This window comes from Dipodomys ordii, unplaced genomic scaffold (assembly GCF_000151885.1).
Source record: "Dipodomys ordii isolate 6190 unplaced genomic scaffold, Dord_2.0 Scaffold108, whole genome shotgun sequence".
NCBI classification, from domain to species: domain Eukaryota; kingdom Metazoa; phylum Chordata; class Mammalia; order Rodentia; family Heteromyidae; genus Dipodomys; species Dipodomys ordii.
This window is the reverse complement of record NW_012267324.1, coordinates 1,602,598-1,609,677: the sequence shown is the minus strand read 5'-3', so window position 1 is coordinate 1,609,677 and position 7,080 is coordinate 1,602,598. Positions and strand designations below refer to the sequence as shown.

The 7,080-nt window shown below is 61.2% G+C and overlaps 1 protein-coding gene across 1 annotated transcript in view; it reads left to right on the top strand.

Annotated features, from left to right (window-relative positions):
* Crtc1 (CREB regulated transcription coactivator 1) overlaps nucleotides 1-7,080 on the top strand; it is a 30,306-nt gene that overhangs the window by 396 nt on the left and 22,830 nt on the right. The window lies entirely within an intron of this gene.

Sequence of the window (7,080 nt, the reverse complement as noted above, 5' to 3'; positions counted from 1 at the left end):
CGAGCGGCCGCCGCCCGCCACGTGGGGAGCCGCGGGCCGCGCCCGGACGGACGGACGGACGGACGGCTCCGTCACCCGAGGGTCGGTGTCCGTCCCGTCACCCGAGGGGACGGTGTCCATCCTGTCACCTGAGGGTCGGTGTCTGTCCTGTCACCCGAGGGTCGGTGTCCTCCGTCCTGTCACCTGAGGGGACGGTGTCCATCCTGTCACCCGAGGGGACAGTGTCCTCCATCCTGTCACCTGAGGGTCAGTGTCTGTCCCGTCACCCGAGGGTCGGTGTCCGTCCCGTCACCTGAGGGTCGGTGTCCTCCGTCCTGTCACCTGAGGGTCGGTGTCCATCCTGTCACCCGAGGGTCGGTGTCCATCCCGTCACCTGAGGGTCGGTGTCCATCCTGTCACCCGAGGGTCGGTGTCCATCCCGTCACCTGAGGGTCGATGTCCGTCCTGTCACCCGAGGGTCGGTGTCCTCCGTCCTGTCACCTGAGGGGACGGTGTCCATCCTGTCGCCCGAGGGACGGTGTCCATCCCGTCACCCGAGGGGACGGTGTCCATCCTGTCACCTGAGGGTCGGTGTCCGTCCTGTCACCCGAGGGTCGGTGTCTGTCCTGTCACCCAAGGGTCGGTGTCCTCCGTCCTGTCACCTGAGGGGACGGTGTCCATCCCGTCACCCGAGGGGACAGTGTCCTCCGTCCTGTCACCTGAGGGTCAGTGTCTGTCCTGTCACCCAAGGGTCGGTGTCCATCCCGTCACCCGAGGGGACGGTGTCCATCCTGTCACCTGAGGGGACGGTGTCCATCCTGTCACTTGAGGGGGACGTATTCTCTATCCCTGTCACTTGAGGGGGACGGGCGTCCCCCACTGCCACCGGAGGGGAATGGTTGGTCCCCACTCCTGTCACCTGAGGGGAAAGCGTGCAGCCCCGTCGTCTGAGGGGACAGGAGCTCTCCCTCTCTGCTGCGTAAGTCATTGGTACCTGTGACCTCTTGAGTGTCGCAGGTGTGGGTGGCCTAGGTACCTCTTCCTCCACACCCCTGCGTGTCCCTCCCCGGGGTGGGGGGTTGCTGAGGCTGTGTCCCACCCAGGCGGGCTCCTCCCGGAGGGACAGGACAGCCGGCCCCAGGGCCAGGGTGACACGTCACTGTGGTACGGGAGGCCTTCATACCTGTCCTGTCTTCAGCACCAGCCATTGCCCGCCGTGGCCACTGCCAGCCCTGTGCGTGGCTCTGCGGGGACGCGGGAGGGCAGCTGGGCGAGGGAGAGCATGAACAAGGGATTCACACTAGGGCTCCCCAAGTGCCACGCACAGGTCAGGGAAACTGAGGCAAGGTGTCCGCTCACCACACCTACTGAGTGCTGCCCACCACGTAGTGGGTTCGGATGTGGTGTGGCTGGGCGGCTGGCTCAGCTGGAGGTCTGGTTTCTTCATGGGGCCGGCAGTGGGGTATGGTTGGCACAATTGGTGTTGTCAGCATGGAGCTTACTACTCTGTGCCCTGCGGTTACTGCCTCTGCCCAGCACATTTCTGGCCCCACGGAAGGAGACCTTCCACGTCCCTAGCTTTGGCAGCCACCAACCCACGACCTGTGTCTGGATTTGTCATTCTGGGGCCATTACCTCAGATTCCCACACCACCAGGCCACTATGCCCGTTTTGGTCACTCACCGGCGTGGTTGTGTTCATCCACATTGTCTTCTTTTCTTTCTTTCTTCCTTTCTTTTTTGGTTGGTTGTAGGGCCTGAACTCTGGGCCTGGGCGCTGTCCCTCAGCTCTTTAGCTCAAGGCGGGCACTCTATCACTTGAGCCACAGCACTGCTTCCGGTTTTCTGCTGGTTTATTGGAGATAAGAGTCTCATCTTACAGACTTTCCTGCCTGGGTTTGCTTTGAACCACGATCCTCAAATCTCAGCCTCCTGAGTAGTTGACAGGTGTGAGCTGCTGGCACTCCGTTTCTTTATTCCTTTTCATGGCTGTGCACTGTTCTTTCCAGTAGACTTGTCAAATTTGTGGTTTTCTTTTTTCTGTTTCTTTTGGTGCCCATCCTGGAGCTTGAACTTGGGGTCCAGGTGCTGTTCCTGGGCTTTTTCACTCATGGCTAGCGCTCTGTCACTTGAGCCACAGCACCACTTCCGGCTCTTTGGTGGTTCATTGGAGCTAAGAGTCTCACAGACCTTTCTGCCTAGGCTGGCTTTGAACCACAATCCTCAGATCTCAGCCTCCTGGTTAGCCAGGGTTATAGGCGTGAGCCACCAGGGCCTATCTCCTCCGATTGTTTTTGCAGTTTGTTTTCTGTGGGCTCAGCCACGTGGATGGAAAGGCCTGGGAATGAGGATCCCCGTGTTGGGACGTGGGCAGGCTTTTCCCGAGCTTGTGGTGTTATTGAACTGCTGTAGACATGGCCCGGAGCACAGCCACTTGGGGTCTCCAGGTGGGCAGTGTGGTGAGCAAGGGTGGCTTAGGTGTGCCAGAGAACTGAGGGGCGGGGTGGGAGGAGAGGAGGGTGTCACCGTGGCCAGTGTCTCAGGACACGGGCTCCTTCAGCGACTGGACAGAAAAGAGCCAGAGTCGGCCTGGGATGGTGACGATCCCTGTAGTCCGGGCAGTTGGGAGGCAGGCTCGGGAGGATCGCTGGAGCCAGCCAGGCCCTGGGCAGCGGACACGGCACCGGGGTCCACACCGCAGCCGGAGGCCGCCTGTCCTGGCCAACCACGGTGCTGGCAGCATCCGCCTCCCCGCCCGCTGCCTGCAATCTGGTGCCATCTGCAGCCTGCTGGCAAAGCTCTGTGTGTGTGCTGGGCCTGGGGCACGAACTCAAGGCCTGGGCGCTGTCCCTGAGCTTGTATAATCAAGACTCTATCCCTGGAGCCACAGCTTTTGGGTGGCTAATCAGAGATAAGAGCCTCTTGCACTTTCTTGCCTAGGCTGGCTTCAGACCACGATCCTCAGACCTCAGCCTCTCCTGAGTCAGTGGGATTATAGGCAAGAGCCACTGGCTCCCAGCACACAGTTGTATTCAAACCCCAGGCTGTGCCCTGCCTGGGCTGGGCAGGGCTGGGCTTTGCCTGTGAAGGGAGCTGGCGAGCCAGGGCCCGGGCTGGCCTCACTGGTCCAGCTCGGGGCCTGTCACCTTGCCACGGGTCTCCGTGGATGCCTACAAGGATGGTTTGGTGAGGGCTGGGAGAGAGGCTCCACCCCCATGGTGGGTGTCCCAAGTTTTGGGTGAGGTCTGAGCACCCTAGGGTTGGGTCGGGTGGAGGCCTGGGCGTGGCTGGCCACCCTTCTTCACCCTGGCAGTGCCCTGGCGGCAACTACCAGGTGGTGCCCGGTGAGCCCTGGCCTCGGACCACAGGCGGATAGAGACGTGTGGGGCTGTCTCTGCCTCCACGTCCTTGGGGAGATTTCTGGGCCCCCCAGTGGGGCCTGGCCGGATGGGGGCCCAGGTGTGCAAACACGGAAGCCACCGCCCCCCAGGCCAGGGCCAAGTGCCTGGAGAGTCAATATTGACAGTTTGCCCTGGACAGAGGAAGTGGCAGCACCAGGGCAGGGTGGGGCCCGTTGGTACCCAAGATGCCAAGACCCCGCCCACCGCCCCTCCTACCCCCAGCCCAGCCCCTCCTACCCCCAGCCCGGCCCCTCCAAGCAGAGAGAAGATGCCAAGGCCCCGCCCACTGCCCCTCCTACCCCCAGCCCGGCCCCTCCGAGCAGAGAGCCAGGGCCGGGCTGGTTTAATGCGTTTTGGGGTTTTTTTGGTGTCACTAGAGGTGCCATCTTATTTCCTGACCCCCCCGCCCCCATTTCAATGGGGCACAGGGCCAGTCCTGTCTCCCCCCCACCATGGGTGCCAAGACGCCCTGAAGTGTGTCTTTTTTTTTTTTGGTCAGTCATAGGGCTTGAACTTGGGACCTGAGCGCTGTCCCTCAGCTCTTCAGCTCAAGGCCAGCACTCTACCACTTGAGTCACAGCGCCACTTCTGGTTTTCTGGTGATTAATTGGAGATAAGAATCTCTCAGGCAGGAAGCCCAGGTTGGCTTTGAACTGCGATCCTCAGGTGTCAGCCTCCTGAGTAGCCACCGGCACCCGGCTGAGGCGTCTTTTTGTGGGTGCCGGTCCTGGGGCTTGAACTCAGGACCTAGACTCCATCCCTGAGCTATTTCACTAAGACTGGTGCTCTACCACTTGAACCATAGCTCCACTTTGTACTTTTTTGTGGTTAGAGATTAGAGCTTGAATTTCAACCTTCAGATTTCAGCCTCCTAGGAGCAAGGATTACAGGTGTGTGTCCCTAGCACCTACAGGGGTATCTAAGTAGACTGTGCCAGCCGGCCCATGTCCTGATGGGTGGCCAGGCTGGAGGCCTGGACCAGAGGCCACAGCTGGACCTCTAGCTTCTGGAGGAAGAACGTGAGCCATTGCAGGGGCTTCCCAGAGGTCGCCTGGGCCCCGCCACCCCCGGACAGGGGCTTGTGGGTCCTGGCGGTGAGGCTGGCCGAGGCCCCAGGTCACTGCTCTGCGCTTGGCGTCTGAGCGCAGTGAGGCTGTAGTCCAGCCCTGGGGACAGGAGGAGCCGTGGGGAGGCGGGCCCGGGGTGTGCATCCAGCAGAGATGCCACTGGCTGCCTGCGCGTGGTTGGCAGGACAGCAGCAGGGCTGGGCTGGCCGTGCCCAGGGCGCCCTGGGGCAAATCCCGTTACTGCAGCCCGTGGGGAGGCCAGCTGTACATGGACTTCTTGTTGTTGTTGGTCCTGGGGCCTGAACTCAGCTCCTCAGCTCATGCTGGCGTTCTACCATGTGAGCCACAGCGCCACTTCCAGGTTTCTGGTCCTGCCCGGGCTGGCTTTGAACCACAGTCACCAGATCTCCACCTCCTGAGCACCTGGAGCAACATGGCGCCCCTGTTCTTGCTGTCTGCTGGCCATGGTCCTCTGCCATCCAGGCACGGGCCTCTGCCTCCGCTGCTTCTCTTTTGTCATGTTCTTTTTTTTTTTTTTTTTTTGTCGGTCGTGGAGCTTGAACTCTGGGCCTGGGCGCTGTCCCTCAGCTCTTCAGCTCAAGGTGAGCGCTCTACCACTTGAGCTACAGCACCACTTCCGGTTTTCTGGTGGTTTATTGGAGATAGGAGTCTCACAGTCTTTCCTGCCCGGGCTGGCTTTGAACCACGATCCTCAGATCTCAGCCTCCTGAGTAGCTAGGATTACAGGCGTGAGCCACCAGCGCCCGGCTTCTTTTGTCATGTTCTTGAGACAGTTTTGCCCAGCAATTCAAGCTGACTTAGAACTTAGGACCCTCCTGCCTCCTTCCCGGGGGCGGGGGTCACAGCATGGCCCGGCGCTGGGTCCTGGCATCCAGGTTTAGCTGAAGCCAGGTGGGGGCTGCGGACGCCCCCTCAGGATCGGGCCCTGCTTTTGGGCTCCCATCCAGGGGGTTCCTCAATTGTGACTATTACCCGCACTGCCAGTTGACCACGTTAGCGAGATAAATGTTGTTTTTTTTTTCTTGGCCTGGGTCTTGGCCTGGGCACACTGTCCCTGAGCTGCTTTGACTCAAGGCCACTGCTCTACCACTTGAACCATGGCAGCACTTCTGGTTTTTTCTATATATGTGGTACTGAGACTCAAACCCAGGGCTTCTTGCATGCTAGGCCAGTACTCTTCCACCAGGCCTCCTTCCCAGCCCCCTCCAGGACTTTTGCGGGATCCTCTCCCCCTGTTTCTCTTCCTTGGGGACGGGGGGGGGCGTGAACCCAAGGCCAGGTTGCACTTCAGCCCCCAATCTCTGTTACTTTTCTTTTTTTTTTGGTTTTTGTTTTGTTTTGTTTTTGTGTCCGGTCGTGGGGCCTGAACTAATCGAACCCAGGGCCTCAGGCATGCAAGGCACGCGCTCTACCACTGAGCTACCTTTCCAGCCCGAGCCTCAGGCATGCAAGGCACGCGCTCTGCCACTGGGCCACCTTCCCAGCCCCCTCTGTCACTTTTCTTTATAAGAAATCCAACCATTTCTGCGTGCGGTCTTCCTCTGCCATCACTAGTGCCCAGGCCTCCGGCTCCCCTGGGGGTGCGGCCCGGATGTACCCGAGGAAGCGGCCGGGCGCCTGGCTGGTCTTCAGCGAGGGCCTTGGGAGGCCCGGCGGGGTACACACGCTGACCCCCGGGGCCTGGGGAGATGGCCAGCGCCCGTCCCGTGCCCGCACTGTGATCAAGGGCCATTCCCTCCCGTGGAAAGAAGAGGCCGGAGTGCCGCCGCTGAGCACGGCTCCGTGGAGCCCTGTTGGTTTTAGGTCTTGCTTTTGCCCACGTTGGCAGGAACTGTGCCACTCCTCTTCATGCTTCTCGCCAGAGCCGGGGGGGTCCAGCATGCCAGTCCTGGGGCTTGAACCCAGGGCCTGGCGCTGTTCAAGGCTGGAGCTCTGCCACTTGAGCCACAGCACCACTTCTGGTTTTCTGGTGGCTATCTGGAGAAAAGAGTGTCTTGGACTTTCCTGCCCGGGCTGGCTTTGAACCCCAGTCCTCAGATCTCAGCCTCCTGAGTAGCTGGGATGACAGGCACGAGCCCTGGCACCCGGTCTTCCCGCGTGTGCTGGGCTGTCCCGCGGGTGTTCCCGCGTGTGCTGGGCTGTCCCGCGGGTCTTCCCGCGTGTGCTGGGCTGTCCCGCAGGTCTTCCCGCGTGTGCTGGGCTGTCTTGCGGGTCTTCCCTCGTGTGCTGGGCTGTCTTTCGGGTGTTCCCGCGTGTGCTGGGCTGTCTTGCGGGTGTTCCCGCGTGTGCTGGGCTGTCCCACGGGTCTTCCCTCGTGTGCTGGGCTGTCCCGCGGGTCTTCCCTCGTGTGCTGGGCTGTCTTGCGGGTCTTCCCGCGTGTGCTGGGCTGTCTTGCGGGTCTTCCCGCGTGTGCTGGGCTGTCTTGCGGGTGTTCCCGCGTGTGCTGGGCTGTCTTGCGGGTCTTCCCGCGTGTGCTGGGCTGTCTTGCGGGTGTTCCCGCGTGTGTTGGGCTGTCCCACGGGTCTTCCCGTGTGTGCTGGGAGCCACTGTCCCCTCACAGTGCTGCTACCTGCCCCGTGGCCTTTGCTGCGCTTTCTAGAAGTGTCCTGACTG